This window comes from Formica exsecta, unplaced genomic scaffold (genome assembly GCF_003651465.1).
Source record: "Formica exsecta isolate Colony F162 unplaced genomic scaffold, ASM365146v1 scaffold201, whole genome shotgun sequence".
Taxonomy (NCBI): domain Eukaryota; kingdom Metazoa; phylum Arthropoda; class Insecta; order Hymenoptera; family Formicidae; genus Formica; species Formica exsecta.
Window position 1 is genome coordinate 799,107 of NW_021849308.1, and position 19,412 is coordinate 818,518.

Here is a 19,412-nt window from a genome sequence, read left to right on the forward strand (position 1 = left end):
AAGGTCTTTTCTCTCTCTTTTCAGAAAAACAGTGATAAAATTTTCGTTTCTATTACAAATTCTTTGACAAATTTAATACTTTCGTAGTTATTGCTAATCTGAGAAAGATATCATTAAAAAATAATAAATGACAAATCTTTTTTAAAGAAACTTGTAGTGTAAATAATCTAATAAATAATTTTTTGGATAAGAAGTAGAATGTGTGAATTTAAAGAAAATAATAAAAACGTAGATGTATCTCAAACAGCGCATTTCACTGTCTTAAACTTAGTTCAGAGATTGAACTTCAACAAAGCTTGCCAAGAATTTCTCATCAGACCGAATTTACAACTGTGTTGATCGGGCAAATCTTGTTCGCTATTAGAAACTCGTTTACATCGATAATAAACAAAGAAGACCATAGCAGCCGCTAGAGTAAACATGCCTTAATGTGTGAATGGGAGGAGCACAAAAAGTTCTAATTTTGGAAAAAATCGAAAAAATTCCGACGAAAAAATCGTGACAAATTCCATAAAAAATTCTAAAATTACGCATGATCGGCATTACTTTGAAATCGTCGATCGACAATATTGATAACGACCACTGATGTAAACGAAACGTTATGGTTTGGAGCACAGGTATGTACTATACTTTCACATACATTTCGCAATATCGTTGTCATCGATCAGCAGATATCTAAAATGTATTACGTGTTCGGAAACGTATTACGTGTTTCAGAAATCCTTTTTTAATGGATGGCAAGAACAAACTACTCTCTGTACAAGAGTTTCACTTCTATATTGTGAAATAAATTAGAGAAACAAGAAAGAGTATATATTATACTTTCTCTAAATAATAAAAGAGAGAGGAAGAATATATCGCATGTGAATTATGAGTTATTATATTAAATGTAATTGATGCGTCATCGTAATTATCTAACAAATGCCAACATTTCTCTATCGTACATTTATTACATTTACTAAAGAAGCAATACCGATGAGATAGATAGACCACACAAGAAGGCACTCTCCCTTCATCGCTAATATAGATACTGTAGTATCGATATCGCGCGCGAGCATTCGTGCGAAATGATTAGCAGGCCGCAATGTGCCGCAGAAATCATGCTAGAGTCATCAGGATAGGTCAGTCAACTCCGAATAATCACGAACAACAAAATACACATTGCCGACAAGTCCTTCCAAGACCGTCTATGACCGAACCGATCAGTGACGATCGATCAATTCGCGGGTGTAGCTCGAATGCAAAGCTGTCAGCTTGCATAAACTTCAGGAAGTGATCGCGAACGTCGGAATTCAGACGACGACTAAAGGAGAAACTTCAGGTATTCTGAAACGAGTCTCTAGATTTTTATGTATTGATATTTCTTTTTATTCCACGTGATTTGAGATGCTTTCTCGTCTCTTTTATCTCATGTTTCATTTCCTTCAAGAAAAGCGAGAATTGAAAAAAATAAATAAAAGCAAAAGTTTTAAATTATATTTTAAGGAGATATTTTTCTTTTCACATATTTCAGTCTCCTTTTTTTTTTGTAGATATTAAGAATTAAATTTAAATTTAACGCATGCAATGACATATTCAGGAAATAAACAAAAGACAGGATTTATATTGTAAAATATAAATGCCAATTCGCGAATATACGAATTATTCTGTTTCTTATAGCGATTGTTAACTGAACGAAGTTGTTTATCAGATTGCAAACTCTGCCGCGTTCGTCGCAATTTTCTACAGACTATCGATGGTAAACAAGCATTCTTATCGTGTCAACGGAGCGAGGGCACTCGCGCGAATGACTCAAGATCATCGTCGTGCGAGGGACGGTCGCCGTTCCTGAAATAATATCCATTGCCTGCCAATGGAGGCAATTAGGAACAATATCTCTATACTGACATACATTTCACGGCGAGACGATAGGCACGATCGTCACAAGCGTCATTCAAAAGCCGATTCAAACGGAACGACATTTCTAACGCGTTTTCTAACAAATACCAGTACGTTGAACATACTACATTGCCACTTGACAGCCACCTAATATCACGTCTTGTCAAATGTCGAGTTTTTGTTAATCACAATAAAATTTTATTTACTCATATTTCATATTTGGCAGTTTAATTGAATTTAAACTATATCAGAGATCAAGTCCTTTTTAGGTAAAATAAAAATCAAATCTTATATCATTTCATTTCATATATGACTCGTAAGCGTTGATTTTAACGCGTGTCAATCCTTGCTCTTATCAACGTGCTTGTATTTCTTTTTTAATACTGCTATATTTCTTACATGTTTATTTCTTAAAACCGTCACTGTCTGACATTGTTGTCTGCAACATTTTAAATGTGATCAATCAATTTCAAATATATATCGGAACTGTTTAGTATCAAATTTAAAATTAGTAGAATTAACAGATTTTAATTTTCAAAGTATTTATCTTGATATAAAAAGAATAATGTTCTCCTAGTATGTAATCCTACATAAGACACTTCTACAGTGGAATTTCGAGATCATCACTCGCTAACACAGTGTAAAAATCCGGTCGGCCTTCATCCTTTCATTACGTATAACTCTTAAGAAAACACACTGACTTGAGAAAAAGAGCCGTTTTGTTCATTACAAATACAGTTGATGAAATGCAATCTTTTTCCAATTCGCTAATCAAGATAACAATATTTCTATGGTACATTTACACGATCGTTAAAATAAAAATAATTAAATAGAAATAGAAATACTAAAAATAGAAATATTATAATTAGAAAACTACGGAAATACTATACTTTATCTTATTATCACTGATTCTACACGTTGCACGTTTCTAAAATCAATATGTTAAAATTACTATGATAAAGATTTATGACTTTGCTGTAAAAAAATCATCTTACATGAAAATTACTAGTTTCATAAACAATTTCTTTTTTTTATTTTAACTCTCTGCCATTCTTTTCAAATTTGTTGCATTGTTAATTGTTAAATTTCCGTAAAAATTAAACAAAAGAATTGTTAAAGCCATGTCGAAAGTATTTCCATTGAATACCACTAGTGCAGCTATTCTGTTAGTCGACGCGTCGTTAGTCCGATTTGCATAAAAATCTGGCTTAAATACCGGTGTAGTTAGTGCTGACATTCTTCGTTTATACTCAATTGGTCGCAGGGTCAGTTAAACCCCGGAAACAATCATATTTCGCACTTCGTTGGCTATCATATAGCAACGATGACATAACGTTTGCGACCGTATTGTACATTCCGTTTTGTATGATTTCCATTAGCAATTTGTGTAAGAAAATTTAATTATTCATAACCGTTTAAATTAAGAGAATTAATTCGGATTAACAGAGGACAAAGAGAAAACGCAATCTGAAAGTTTGAATATTTGACTTTGAATCTCTGGCAATGTATAAAATATAAAACGCACCACACTTTTTTATCATCTAAACTATTCAAATTCTATTTCTTTTTTTACTTACCATAATAATTTTTTGCTTTATAAATATATATATCTAATCCATTCTAGAAAAGTTAAAAAACATAATAAAAATTCTGAATTATTAGAATATTTGTAAATTTTATCATATTTCTTTTATGTATTTCTTAATATATGTATATATAATGAAATTTTAACTTCAAGTTTTTTTCAAATTTAAGATTAAACATCAGTTATACTGTACCAGATATGATTTTATCGTAGTCAGTTAGTCAGGTAAAATTTTTTATCTAAATATAAATTATAAATTAAAGTTTAACTAATTCACATTACCAATGCAACTGAATATAAAAACATCACTTACTGCCATTTTAATCTTCTTACCAATAATCCGGCTTTATTTATCCGCTTGTATAATGTACTTGACGTAATAGAAAAATGTATCTTTATAAGTTCATAAAAATAACATGTGTAATAGTAATATTAATCGATATAGCACATTGCTGAGATCTCTTTAACGTTATATTTTTATCAGTTTATCTCTCTTGGATAAGTTATCTCGATGTTTGTGTGTTGTGTTTTTCTTTCTAATATATAGATATAACATAAAAATTAAATAAATAAAAAAGTTATTTTTTTAAATATGTTCTCAAGTAGATATCATGACAACAAAATATGAAAACCCAACCGCTAATATTGTGTACGCATGTTACGTAATGCTTTTACAAATACTTATAAAATTTAGATAATTATTGTACTGTAATTATTGTGTGTGAATGTGTCATTTATACCTCTTTTTTATTTTATATATTAACTTTAAATTTGTTAAACATATAAAGTATATCCGATATGCGTAGAGAATTTTATATTGTATATTTGTATAATAATAGTTACCATTTATAATCTAGAATAACACATTCTATTATTAAACATTTCAAAGTTATTAGACATGATTCCAAATTTTATCTCATAAGATACATCAAACAAAAATATGATAAGAATTTTGAAATTGTTTTTTGGATATTATTATATGCACGCACATACAGACACGTGCAGATAGAATTATATTCCGCAATATATACAATAATAATCCGTATCCGGTTTTTCCACCTGCTTCTATTAGTCTGAGATGTGTATTTTCTCTACGTAATAATCGTCGCAATATCATCATTATTACTAACATAAGATACAATACTACCGTATAACATTATCAAACGACCAAAATGTCTTCGTTTTAAAGCGTTTTAATTTTCATATTTCCTTATTGCCATATTTCATTGATTATTTAATAATATAATAATTAAAATAACGATCTATATGTAAATCATAATTAAATGCATTGTAAATATGAGCATTAATGTTAATTAAATTTCAAATTAGATAGATTTGCAGGCTTAAATGATTACAATGTTTTATATTTTTAATTTAATTTATTATTAGTTAATTTAACAAGTTCTGTACTTTTTTATTAAAATAGAATTCATATTTATAATTTTAAATTTTGATGTTATTAAAATTTATTTAACTTTAATTATAATCAAATTTATTTAATCAATTTTAAATTCTCTCAGGAATTCTCCAATTTCCAATATTTGAAAATTCTCGCAGGAGAGCTTTTTCTTTATTCTTTTCTCATCTCTTTGTTTGCAAAATAGTTATATTCTTTAATATGTATTTAAAATAAGATCTATTAATTAAAAGAGCCGATGACTCCTTTCGATTTGCTAAGAGATATTCCGTTCATATAACTCCACCGTATTATGTTACGTAACTCAGTACATTGCGATGATACATCAGAATTTCGCTCGTCTAACTTAAGGGCCTTGGGCAATAGCGATCATTTTCATTGTCCATTCTCGGTTTCTCAGACCGCAAACCGACTATTGGCATACGCATATATAAAAAGGTCTACACGCCAGACTACGAGAGATGGAGAACGACAGATAGAAACGATAACGAAAAGAGCTAGCGCGAAAAGGATATATAGAGTGTTCCAGACATTTTGTACGTCTAAGACACAATATATAAAAAGTAAAAGTCAAAGTAACACAGAAAAAGAAAGCTAGACATATAAATATATGTATATACGCTTACAGGTACAAGCAATCGGACATAAACGAGTCAAATGTTCCACAGAAGATATTATTAACGATAATAAAAGAAGCTAGTAACACTAAATTAGTTTAATCAAATAAAATAATTCGCAGTAACGTCCCAGGAAACTATAGTAATTAAAAATATGAAATAGTTTAGCTGTCTTAGATATTAATAGCTTAAAAACAATTTTAATGGAAAGCTGTAAAAAATCCATATGATTTATAAAAATTTATATCTTTTCAGCGTGGTTTTTTACAACTGGTAATTACTACTTGTAAAAAAGCATCATATACTTTAAAATGCTAGTAAACTGGCATGCTTTTTTCTCTCTCTAACTAACATGCTAATCAAGTTAAAATATTTCAACTTTATTAGTTGCTACCGCACTAGCATGCTAGTAGCTAGTAAAAAAACATCGTGTAAATCATACTTTACAGGCAAAACAAAGTAAGAATGTTAATTGTATTTATCTAAATTAGATCAGTATATTTTTTTTGCAACTAATACATATTATGTCTTTATTTTCTTTAGCTTTATATTCATAAATGAATTAAATATTATTAAAATTGTATCTAAAAATAATCATAAAATAATAAATATAAAATATAACATAATAAGAAGAAAATAAAAAGAAAAGAAAGAAGAAAAGAGAAAATTTATATACATATATACTCGAAATTTGATTTTTAATATATTTAATTTTATCAATCCTGGAATTTTTTTTTAAATTCTCAAGCTTTTTAAACCGCTGTTTGTCAATGGTTTGTTTAAATAATTTCACAAGTTTTATTTATATATCGATAATGGCATAACTCTTTTTTGTGATATTTCGTCATACATTATAAATCTACCGTCCTTTATAGAAACTATAATTACGTTGTATAAAATTAAGAAAAATGATAGAGGATGCAAAAGATGAAGAAAGGACTATAAAATAGAAAGGGCAATGAAAGGTGCAAGAAATAAATATACGGAGGTCGCAGGTTACTTCCGCCGTCTTTGGAACATCATCAGCATTGCTAATGACGGTCGCTAGTGACGACCTTCGCTGCAATGAGGCCCGAAGAAAAATCTCACACGAACCGACTAACTTCTCCATCTTTCTCCATGTCCCCATGTCCTATCGTCGATCACTGTACCTTGCCATTTTTTTCTCATAAGGCACGTGACCTTTTGAAAAGTTCACGTGCGTGACATATGCGTCATGAGGTCAACAATATGAGATTCACGAATTAACGCGGCACTGTTCGAGTAATGAGCATAGCATCTAATGAGCTGCACTTCTCTCCGAGATGCAATTTAAGATGTCGCTAATTACACGAGATTACACGATGCTACATGACGTGATAATATTGGTGATTTGCGCACTAAAAATCTTCAAATCAGCATTTGGTATTTCACAGGTTAACGCTCGCGAAAGAACTTTAATGTTAAAAAGTGAACCGTTGCAGTATCAGTATATTTTGACATAGAAATGTACTATATTATGTATAAAATGCCAAGACATTGAGAGTCAATACTGTAATTTAAGACGTTTTGCCAATCTTGCGAACCAATAGAAAAAAATACTAATTCTCCAATTAATTTATTATATCATGTTATCAATGAGATAAAAAGCTATTAACAATAAATCCTCGGTTATGTAATTAATGCAAATGTAATGTGTGACTTTGCGGCTGAGAATGACGTTCCATATCCGTTCCGTCGCAATATGTAAATAAATTGTGCAACAAGCAAAAATATATCGTCTGTCACGTCTCGTTCGAGGCGACCTTTTGGCACGCGCGAATTTTGTCGCGAAGGTAGCGGGAGCTACGTCAGAAGTTCAAAATTCGCGAAAGAGGTGACGGAGATAAAGTACAATTCTATTTGATGTTCCGTGCACGTTATCACGCATCGATAAGCGCGCGATAAGGGGTATGCGCGATCTCGGGAGGAACAGTAAAACGCTTCATATAATTTTTAAATTGCGAGCGACAGGATACATTATCGCGTTTTTTAGTGCACACAATCTACACGGCGTGGAAAGTTTTCACGTCGACGCAATTTTTATTCATAGCCTAATACGCATTTATTACGTCATATATGCATGATTAAACGGAACGGCAAATATGTCAATTGCCAAGATATTGAACGCTGAGAAAAAGAGTCTGGCACAGAAATTTTTATCATGTACATTAGCTGTCATTAACTTTCAAAATCAGCCACCGAATATCGATTTATACCGCGTATCCCAGATCAATCACGCTTCTATTGATCTGTGAATTATTTATACGGAATTCAAAGAAAATGCAATCGATCCGAGACACCTTATATATTAGTAATTGATATGTTACTGAGTCGATATTCCTCGTTGATTTACTGTTATTCTAATAAAAAGTAGAAACATCTTTACCTATTCGCTTACGTCAATGGTCGCGTATTTACAAGAAAATAAGTTTTTTATTCTTAGCGAAATTAATACTTAATACCTAGTGTCGCAAGTTCAAAGCCTCGGTTTTATAAACGATGTCCGCGGAATTGTGTCAACGGCATTGTTATCATACGCAATCTCGGAAAACGCTACATTTCTTTTTGCGAGAGGACCGACTATCATCAAACACGCTGTAAACTCCACATATTGATGACACTGTTAATATAAAGTTTTCTCATGTTATGTGTATATGTTTTAAAATCAAAAATTTTTCTCATATTTAAAAAAATCAATATCGTACGATAACAAAATCAATATCAATAAAGTATAATTTTTTTTTTTTGGGGGGGGGATAAGAGTTTTATATTTAAAAAAATATATATATAACCGTTATAAATGGTCTCTGCATTGTGATATACAATAAATTATTTTTATCTTTTTTGACGTTATCATCGCATATTCGCATATATTATTGCATTCACATAATTACTCATAAAAAAAGAACTTCAAGAATGTGGACGTGTAAGATATCGTTATAGGTCGAGCTGACATTGTATCTTGGAAGCGGTTCGCCAGTTTCTACATTCCCGATGCCGCTGCGAGGCGCAAAGTCGAAATGAGGATACGTGGCGTACCGCAACATGCATACGGATGCAAGACGCGAGACGACTGAAAAGGTAAAGGTGGGTTCGATGACGTCGCGTGGTCGTAAACACCTGGAAACTCGTTATCGTGACGATATAGAGACGCGCTAACCGTTGCATCGACAACTGCACGACCTGTCCCTCTGTACGGCATCGAGTACATAGATGCGCGGGACAAATAATTCCGTGGCGAGGAAGCGTTTGCAGCTGTCTCCTCACCGAGACGTTATAGTAGAGCGGCTCAAAATAAGAGATGCATACGCTTCTCGCTATATGCGCGACATTGCAGTTGCAGCGGTTGAAATAAAACTTCGTTCGAGTATCGAGTATTGAGGAGATACTTCAAGTCCCCCTTGTAAGCTTCCAAAATTTTGTACGATGGAAGTTCGGCAAAAAATGCCGTATTTTTTTTTTTTTTTTATTATTATCATTCTTCATTTATAAAGCGCAATATTTTGCAGCTGCACATAAATGCACAATGCGTAGTTTGATATTTGCTAACGATTATTCTTATATGCAAATATCAATAACATGTATGTGCGGACTAAGCTATTTCCGAGGTATTTTCGGGGCAAGGATCATCATTCAACAGATAGCGAGTACTCCACTCCATGCCCGGAATAGGTACGTCTGAACCGTATATTCGTTTTGAAAATCGACCGAAAGATTGGCAAATAAATTAATTTCAAGTCTGATGCTCATTACGTCGCCAAACAACTTGTTGATAAATCGCGATGGAACTTCTGGATGAATGTCGTCACGTCGCGATCACGGACAAACGCGGTCAGCGTGTTTTTCTATTTGTCATTTGCATGCACGCGCAGTCCGATTGTGATCAACCCGAGGGGAAAATTTAATACATCATGATTGCTCGTGTTTTCAATGCCGGCAGATTCGCGAGGCCAGCGAGTATCTCGTGGATTAACGAAGAAAGACGCGAGAGGAGAAAGACGCGCGCGAGGAATGCGAAGCTGTCCGAGCTTTTGAAAGCGGACACGTGTGTCACGAGGAGTAATGTATTTGCATAATTATTTATTCGGTAAATCATGAAATAACCATAAAGGAAAAAAAAAATTCGCTTTCATCCCGTGATATATCGAGACTCGCGTCGCGAAAACCGCGTCCGGTAGATCTCAACCAATTGAATAGTTCAACACCGTCAATCTTGCGACACGTCGTCGTCGTCGTCGTCAGACAGACGCATAAATATTGCGTTCTCAAGGTCGCCGGAGATTTAGTTTCAGACTTTTAATTTTATCGCACGCGTCGGCGATCCATCTTCCTTGCCGGATTTATGCCGCTCGGACTTAGGCTTAGCCGCTACCGCCGATTAACGCCATTACGTAAGTACCGCCACGGATGACCCCGAAGGTATCTCTGAGACCTACGCAGGTATTCACATGTTGTACTTTAATCTCTTGCTGGCGTGTGTGAGCGCGCTCGACCGTCGATCCTCGGAGGCGTGCATGCGTGCATGCACGCGTACGTGATGCATCGTGAAGATGCCAGAGATTTCCAAGGAAAGTTGCCGCTTAAAGTGAAGATTCGCGCGATTAACGTCTGAGAATTTTCGCGATCACAATTTTCCCTGCAAATGTTTAACGCGAAACATTTCGAGGACTACTGCGACAATTTATGATTCGTTTTATCGCTATCTTAATTAACATTAAAATGTTTTGTTTTATTTTCTAATCATAGTTTTAGAAAAGAGAATTTTCACTTTCGTAAAAATTTAATTTAAAAGCTGTCAGATTATTTAATATATTAAAAATATGAATATGACAAGATTAATAAATCTTTTTTTGTTGAAAAAGAAAAAATCTCTCAAATATCAATTTATCCAAGATAACTAGAAGCTTGTGTAACTGAAACAGTATGTATGTGTTTTGGGCTAATTTGTATAAAATTCATCTATCCACAAAACAATCAAATAATTATCATATGCGATAACATATGATGTTGATTCGCGTTATTAGTAACGAGATAAAAATTCTCATTTCTGTTTTATCTTAATCACATAAAGTATATAATTAGGTCCATAAAGAGAACGAGAAGAGCAAAAGCAACAAGTTCTGAAAACTCTGTTGCGGTAGAGAGAATTGCGCCTTCAAAGATCATTTCGCTGATCAGCGAAAGCTTATACCTGGCATTCGATGCAAGACGTGACAAATTGTAACAAGCATGATAATCAAATCAGACATGTATATATGTATGTATTATCAATACATATTTCGAACAAATCGCCGTGAAAACAGTGATTAGATGACGGATAATGTGCAATTGATATATCTTTCAAGTCTAGGCAATAAAGCCATTACAAATTTTCATGAAAAAGGATTTTTTCCAATTTTATCAAGTTTCTATCACAAGAATGCTCTCTCTCTCTCTCTCTCTCTATATATATATATATATATATATATATAATCGAAAATGATGAATCGACAAATCAGAATTGAATATTCGCGAATAAAATTGCAGGCGTAATGAAGATCAATCAATCAAGACAAAGATTAAATCATAGCGTTAAATTTTCTTTCTGGATCAACTTAATGACTTAAATTGTTGATTGATTGACTTTGGTAGTATTTTGATCTCATTGATTGACTTGACTATTCGATGACTTCAGCACTTATAAATCACACAAGATCTATTAAGAGAATGATTAACTTTTAATGTCTACTATCCACGAATAAATTTTATTATCCAAAAATGTGTTTCGCGGTAGCTAGGTTTTAATCCAATAGGTTGAATATTTTATGAAGATCCACTACAGAAAGAGAGAGCCTGCAACAAAAGCAATCACCACCCGCGGCACGACTCTGACTACCACAAGATTGTGTTATTTCACTTTCAGCATTTCGTTCTAATTTTAGAAAAAAAGCGTTTCAACCACTAAGACCGGAAATATGGGTTCACGGAAAGCAGAACAGAGACACGTGGATGAAGCTCCACCTTATTGCAGCGGAAACGGAAGAGATATTCTATAGCTGAACAAGAACAGTTTAATGTTACGTAATAGCTATTGCATAAATTGCTTGATATACATTTAACAATACATCCAAACAATCAAATATATACGAAAATTATATATAATTTGTTATATATTACGGTACATTGCAGATTATAAGAATTACCCAATTTTTGTATAATACGTTAAATTAAATAAATATATTTCTTAGAGAGAGATGTCTCATATGATTCGCATTAAATTATAGTAATATTAAATATTAATGTATGCATATTATAATTGCATTATAATTCAATTATTGATTATATCGCAGACAACTTTTTGTTAGCAACACTTTGGTCAAGTATCTCTTTTTACAATGTGTAAATTCTTAGCTTGATAGATGAATCTTAAATCAAGATGTTGTTAATATAAATCATTTGAAGCAGAAAAATAATCTCATGACTTGCGTTTCTGAGATTATTTCGTTGAAATATTTAAAGTTACAATATTAAATAAAATTTCTCAATATTAAATAAAATTTCGGAATTATATGCTATTTTAAAATTATGCGAAAGACAGAAAGAGAAAGAGAGAAAGAAAAGTACGTTTTATTTTTATTTAACATTATAACTTCCTGAAATTTAATAGAAACTTTACGACAAATGATCCCCACGATCGGTATCGCAATAACGGTACATATGCCGATTCTTGCAGCTCCCAAATTCCCACGACTTTGTCACGTACGATCTTGCGTCATAAAAGTAATTCATTGACTCGTTCGCACATAAGGGGTTCGCGCGCGCGTGTACGCGCGCGCGTCCACTCATACACGCACAAAAATTCGCACAAAAATCATAAAAAGGCAAATAAACTGGCCGCCGCGCAAAGCCGGGTACTCCCACCCACACCTCCTACACGTGTTCTCTCCTCCTTTCCTCTTTCTCTTTCTCTGCCAAGAAAGCGCGAAAAGAAAAGAAAGGCCTTACCTCCCGTAACAGTATCCCGATATCCCGTTCTCCTACGCGCGACAATCCACGCGCTCGCGTCCGCTATTTCGCGATGATCAGCGGAAGATCGGAAAAGCGGAGACAGGAACAATATCTCTTTCGCGGCGAGCCAAGGGATGACAGGAGTCACCCGTAGACGGGGATCTTTCGCGTTATACTAATCTAAAGTCGTTCGATTACTCGCGAGATTCGGGTCGATCCAAGCGCGGGAAAGGGTCCGGTCGGCGACGAAAGAAAGGGGGTCGGCCCGATTCGCCGATTACTCGCGCAAAACTCTCGATCGCGGGAGAATCGAACGACTGCTTGCTCTCCGCGTGGCGGAATCGGAGCCGCGTAAGATACGATCTATCGCAGCCTGAGGCCGAGTTAGGACTGTGGACTCTGACAGACCGCGGCGGCCCCGCTCCGTTCTCTCGCTCGGCGATTGTACCAGGCCTACCAACTCACGCACACCTCGCCTCTTCTCCTGACGCCGGCGGTGCGACACGACGACGGCCCCACCACCGTGCGACGGCTCCTGGTGCACGCCTGGTAGCGCGAGCGAAGTGGTAGGAGCGACACGGCCGTTCCGTTCCGCTCCGCGCCGGTCGCTCTCTTCTTGGCGAACAGGCGCGGCGCGGCGGAATCGGCGAGACACTCGGCGACCGCGACTCAATCATCGGGGGAGAAGTGTGAGTATATACGCGCCATTGTGCGTGTGTGGTGGTGCCAGGTGGCCTGAGATGCTTGCAATACTCGCGACTAATGTATCTTCAGCATTGATAAACATCATCCACCAGAGAACATTATAACTTCGGTGAATGTTTATTGGGTACGATTGACGTACATATGACACCCATAAGATTTTTGCTAATTGTCTAGAGTTGCACGGAGCTAATATAGATAGCCGGTTAACTCTCTCCCTAATTGATAATTGGTACTATGATCCAGGAGAAGACAGAGAAATTTTCTTCCGAAGATTTTTTATCACAATTAAGGAGATGTATAAAAAATGTTGCATAAGCTAAGATTAAATAATTCTTTGTCTTGTCCTCGTTTACTATGAGGCTGTAGATTGGATAAATTTATTTAAATCCTAGCCAGTTTTGATCAATATACAATACACAATTGAAAATATTGAAATAAAATCAATTGTTCTTGCTAATTATTTGTAATTCCCAATTGTTATAAAATAATAAATATATTTTTATTTTCTATGGCATATAAATTATTTTTAATTTTTATTAATTTATTACTTCAAGAATTTTTCTTGAAGAAAGAGGCTATAGATATAGATATATTTTTTGGAGAAGATATATATCGAATAACTTCAAAATCTGTGATATCTTTGTAATCTGAGATAATTATTATTCCGCAAGTTATAATCAAGGTAACTTAATACAAGATGTCTTGTAATCACGAACGACGAAAATGAGAACATCCATTTAATTAACCTCGGTTTTATCATAATTACCATAATATATGCACTTTTGTAAAAAAAATTCAATTTCGTTTTATAAATTCAAATTATTGCTATTTAGAGTTATTACGTCATTAATTATGATACATATTGCAGCACATAGTACGCTATAAATAGTATTAAATGACAATTTATCACGTTAAGCTTTGACATTATATCATTAACATATCGAGCTAAATTACATTCTAAGTTAATACAAATTCTATTATTCAGATTTTATGTATTTATGTATTTATATATCTATGTCTTCGTAAGTATTATATCTATTTACAATTTTCTACAGCATTATGTATAAATCAAATTGCAAAATAGAAAAATGTGTAGCTTAAAAAGGGAATTAAAATCTTTATTTTTTATATAATGTCCGAAGACCTTGAAGAAAGAACACGTGTTCGCTATCTTAAAATTTATTAATCAGTTCTCACACATGAGGGCCGTGAGAATTCAACTGCCTCATCATTGCCAATTACTTCTAATCTCATATCTCAGGTACAATAATAATATTTTATTAGAGAGAGATAAAAAAATACAACTGCAGCGAAGATAATTATTTTCTTATCGATCGTCTTAATAAATATATAAATATTTAAAAATTGCAGATATTTTACATGCTAACCGCACAACTTTTAAAAATAATTAAAATAAACATTAAAATAATGTTAAAACTTGCTATTAATAAGCGAGCCGTTAAATCTGAATTATCATTTCATGCTATCATCGCTGGATTTGTACAGCAGCGATTATTTGCACACGATCTTTAACTAATATCACATTTCGTACAAACGTGATTCGTGAAATTGCGATAAACCGTACAAGAATAGGCGCGTTTTATCAAAAGATAAACTCGGAAATTGCATCCTTCCTTCCAATCCGGAGAAATACTCGCTATCGAAAAGCCGGTTGCGCCGTCAATAGTTGTACCGGAAATGAACATTGGGTTTGAATTATCTCTGTAACGTTAACATTTCAGAGAGAAAGACATTTAGATAATCCGCAAAAACGCATTACACGACGTTGTCGTCGTAAAAGCAACGGCGGGAATCTATCGTGCACATTCATTTCGGCATGTTCGTCTAGTAATCAAGGACTTTCACGGTCGTGCGGATCTTTCACTAGACAGCAATATAAATGATCCTGTCATAGCCGATGACTCTAATCGTCGAGCAGTTCGTCAGCAAAACATCCTTAAAGAAATGGATATTCCGATACGCCGGATATTACGGCAAAAAGTAGGCGTTACACTTTGACAAAAGAAACGCTAATACGTATGCTAATGAGCGCATAATGCAAACAGTAATGAGACGACCAATGCCAAAGGATTTAACTTCCTGTACTCGAAGAATGTAGAGGAACCTACGCGTATGCGCACATATATATATGCACGGCAGAAAATTTGCACAAAATCATTCTTTACTGGTTACACAACTAAGGTAAACGGGCAAGTGTTGAAGAGAAATTTATGACCAATTTTAAAAAAATAAATACATTTAGGCCAGTGAGTCTTCAAGCACTGAACATGGTGTGATTCATTGTCGATATTTAAAAAACATACGACACTCTCCGTGCAATCTTAAAATTTTTACTCTATCAATAATAGAACTAATTTCGACCTTTGCTCAAGTCTTTCTCAACCAAAGACTAATCACTTGCTAAATGATTCATTATTGATCAACCTTTAGCTAAGGAAGATCCGAGCAAAAGTCGAAACTCTTAGTTTCGGTACTAAGAGCAAACTAATAGCATATTTTAAGTATAGAATCACACGAATACACCAGTGTTTGAAGATTTGTATTCATCTTAATATTCCCACTCGGATTTTTCTAAGAAAAAAAAAACAAGATAGTGTCATACGCACAAAAAAAATCTCTATGTATTTCTAAAATAATTAAAAGTAAAGCAAGAAAATTAAAGAAGTTAAAGCTAAAGGCCAGAAAATAAAAAAATATGAAGATTAAGAATATTGATATAAAAATCGTTAAGATTTACATCACGTATCACACATTGTTAGAATTTTCCATACTCAATATCTCTCTAACATAATAGAATAAATGTAAAAGATTTAAATGCATCACATATCGCACGAATCATCGATTCATTGAAAAAAAAATGACGCATCCTTTCCTGATATTATATTTTATACAATCAACGGTTACCGACGATTCTTAGAGAGTGCTGATTTTTTTTTTCTATTCCTGATATATATTATCAATGTACTTTGAACGAGCAGAACAGAAGACGCGAATTATACAAGGAGCGTTTACTAAGCGGTGCCTTAAAATGACCTCGATTGAAATCTCTCAAGCGATACAGGTGGAGATCCTTCTTCGGTCACACGTATTGCAATGAGTCAATCGTACTCTCGTCATATATTTTCTGACCTAAAAAAAGATTCCTAGGAGACCTAACACATAGAAAGAGAAAGGAATACCGAGCAGCAGAATCAAATCGAGCTAAACGCCCAGCGTGATTACTGCCGACATATATGTAGTTATTACAGATCAAAACGATTAGAGCCTTATTGCGCGTCGAAAATCATTCGAGTCATTAAGAAAATATTGCCGCTTATCTGAGAATCAATTCTTTTCTCAGACGAAGAGGAATGTAAAGTATTAAGAAAAACTTGCACTGATATGGAAATAAAAGAGAGCTCGATGAAAAATATTCTTCTTTAAGCAGGTTAAACGAATATTTTTTTGTTTGTTCAACTATTATATTATTTTAGAAAATATATAATTTGACTGAATATTACAAACAATCAATTCCGTTAATTATTTAAGCATTGTCTATCATAATCCGTTACAGTTTCCTAAGTCTAATCTGACGAGTGGAAGTGCGTTCTTAAGAACATATATTTACAAGATTGGTTATCTCAATAGGCATGTTCAGAATATCACTCAATCACGGCCAGCCAGTAATCTTTTATAATAGAACGTTATGAAATACAAGTGATTAGGGTCAGATTGCATTGGGTCACACGTCATTGAATTACGTCACAATTACTTATAATTTCCTCAAATTATAATTCTTTTTTACAGAATTACGACATCAACAATATCGGTTTCGCATTGAGAGCTAATTAAATTTATAATAATAATATAATTTCACATGAAATTGCAGAGAATTATTTGACAAAATTCAAATTAATTAAATATGTACGATTCAAAGTATCTCACAAAACGTAATTTTCCGTCAAAATTAATTAAATCAAGATATCTATCAAAAATTTGAAAAAATGTATACTGAAAAATTATTAATGCTAGCTCTCGTACCTAACAAGCGAGACGAGTAAAACGCCAAAGATTTCGGATTTGAGAAACGTGATTATGAGGTAACGCAACTCAATCTATCCCATGCAGATCCTATGTAAATGGCGTTTATAATCGTATCCTCATTAGTCATGGATCATCGAGAGGGTTGGAGCGTACAATCGCTCGCATTAACAGTTTCGCGCGCACGATAACGAGCTATGCAGGTGTATTGTACGCGTGATTATACGTGCATACATTTTTTTTTCATCTTTTTCATTGCGATCACACGTTACTCAATAGCAGCGTAAGTGGCACGACTAATAGTCAACTCACGCTAGTAAATAGCCACCGCTATGTCTTTTTCCACATAAAAACTTCCTGATTTCATTTCCAGCAACTTATCCATTTAAGAATCAAAAGACACGCAGCTGCGATCGACATGCTATTCTTCGTATCTCTTGAGCTAAAATCCTCCTTGTGTTGCTTCTTTTCGTTAAACTCCAATATAAACGGGACACGTTATATTTTCGTTCCGATTATGGCCGCTATGGAGATATCTTTATCTAGTGTCTTAGGGGGCCACTTAGAGATAGAACCGCAGTAACTCTATAACATAAGCGTGCCAGTTGGTGGCAAATTTGCGGATGCGTGCAATTGGCATTGCCTATGCCCTGCGTCCACTTCGGTACATGTGTCCACCTATATATTGACAGTGGCCGACCGGCGGTCCAATCGGCAGCTATGAAGTAGTTAACTTAATATAGACGCACTCGGAATGTATGCCATCGACGACCTCGAGGCCTTCCCTAGGTCAGTGCTAATTCTCGAGAACAGACCCATCTCTTCCGAATTTCCGGCCGACCTTAAAGATGTGGTCGGTGAGGACAAACCTCAATCAGTCTCATATATTTTCTCTCATTCCAATCGGGGGTAATATATTATACATAAAATAATATATAAATATTATACAGCTGGCGCATATATACTTTTAAATACGAGTCTGATTCCTGTTTTGTGTCATTTTTCTTTTTTTTTTGCGTAATTATGATTTGGATTTGAAGATATAAGTGACAGTAGATTTAATATTTTATCTATATAATTTATAATTTATAATTATTGTATCCAGTGAGATAATAGGAATTGTTTTACTTAGAATAATTTCACTTAGAATAGCAAATATTAAAAGAATAAATAATAAAGAGTATAAAAATAAGAAGAAATATAGATATAAAAACTAAATCTTACTATTCTGAATATTTTAAGTTCATCAGCATGCAATTTATCAATGTTATACAATATACAAGAAGAAAAAGTTAGTTCGAATCTAAATCATTAAAGTGATTATTATTCCACAAGAACGACTATGCAAATTCACTATCAATGTCATGTTTTTGATAAACACGTACATAATGACCGTTTTCAGTGCTTTCATTGCAGTACAAGTCTTTTACAGATATCCGGTTTGCAATGTATATACGTACGATAACGATACCCGTCACAATGTATAGCTTTCGCGATGTTATCAGCAGAAAAATAGATTTAAAAGAATACTAATTATTCAAGAAATAATTTCAGATTCATAAAAAAATTGCTATCTCATGGAAGAATATGTTATATATGGATCAGCTCCAGCGCTTCTTAGCAAACAATAAAACCTGCTATCATAAGTTATATCGTCATTAAGAGCTATAAACAAACCGGAAGATTTAAACACTGTCATCGTTTAACATTCCGATTTATTTACGATATATAAATTTGCATTAATCGACGCTTATATTTAGCGCTGCAAATTGATAGCACAACAAAGTTGAGATTGCTTTAGCAGTGAGAAATACATATATCGAGAAATATTAGAATGGATATTTATGTAAAATAGATATTTATATATATATATATATATATATCCACGTCAAGCATAAACAAAAATTTACAATATGATACGTGTATGAAGTATGTAGTGGATGTCCGATGTTGCGCTCGATATGTGTGACAACAAGTAATCACGGACTGAACGCACGACGCAATCGCAATATTTTCGTTCAGCTCTCTTCATCGCAAAAACACGATACACTCTTCGTCTTATCAGTCTTAAAGACGGCGAGGGCCGAATCAATCTGACACGTGATCTCTCAATAATTAGTGCGATTGAACTTGACCTTGCAAAGTCTTCGAGCATGAAACG

At 33.9% G+C, this 19,412-nt stretch overlaps 1 protein-coding gene across 4 annotated transcripts in view; it reads right to left on the reverse strand.

Annotated features, from left to right (window-relative positions):
- LOC115234743 (acidic leucine-rich nuclear phosphoprotein 32-related protein-like) overlaps nt 1-19,412 on the reverse strand; it is a 65,973-nt gene that overhangs the window by 9,624 nt on the left and 36,937 nt on the right. For 2 of the 4 annotated variants that reach the window (XM_029806058.1, XM_029806054.1), the window contains exon 1: nt 12,503-12,952. The exons of the other annotated variants lie outside the window; for them this stretch is intronic. The gene's annotated coding sequence lies outside the window, so the exon portion shown is untranslated. Of the gene's footprint in view, nt 1-12,502; nt 12,953-19,412 lie in introns of those variants that run through there. 4 annotated transcript variants of the gene reach the window in all.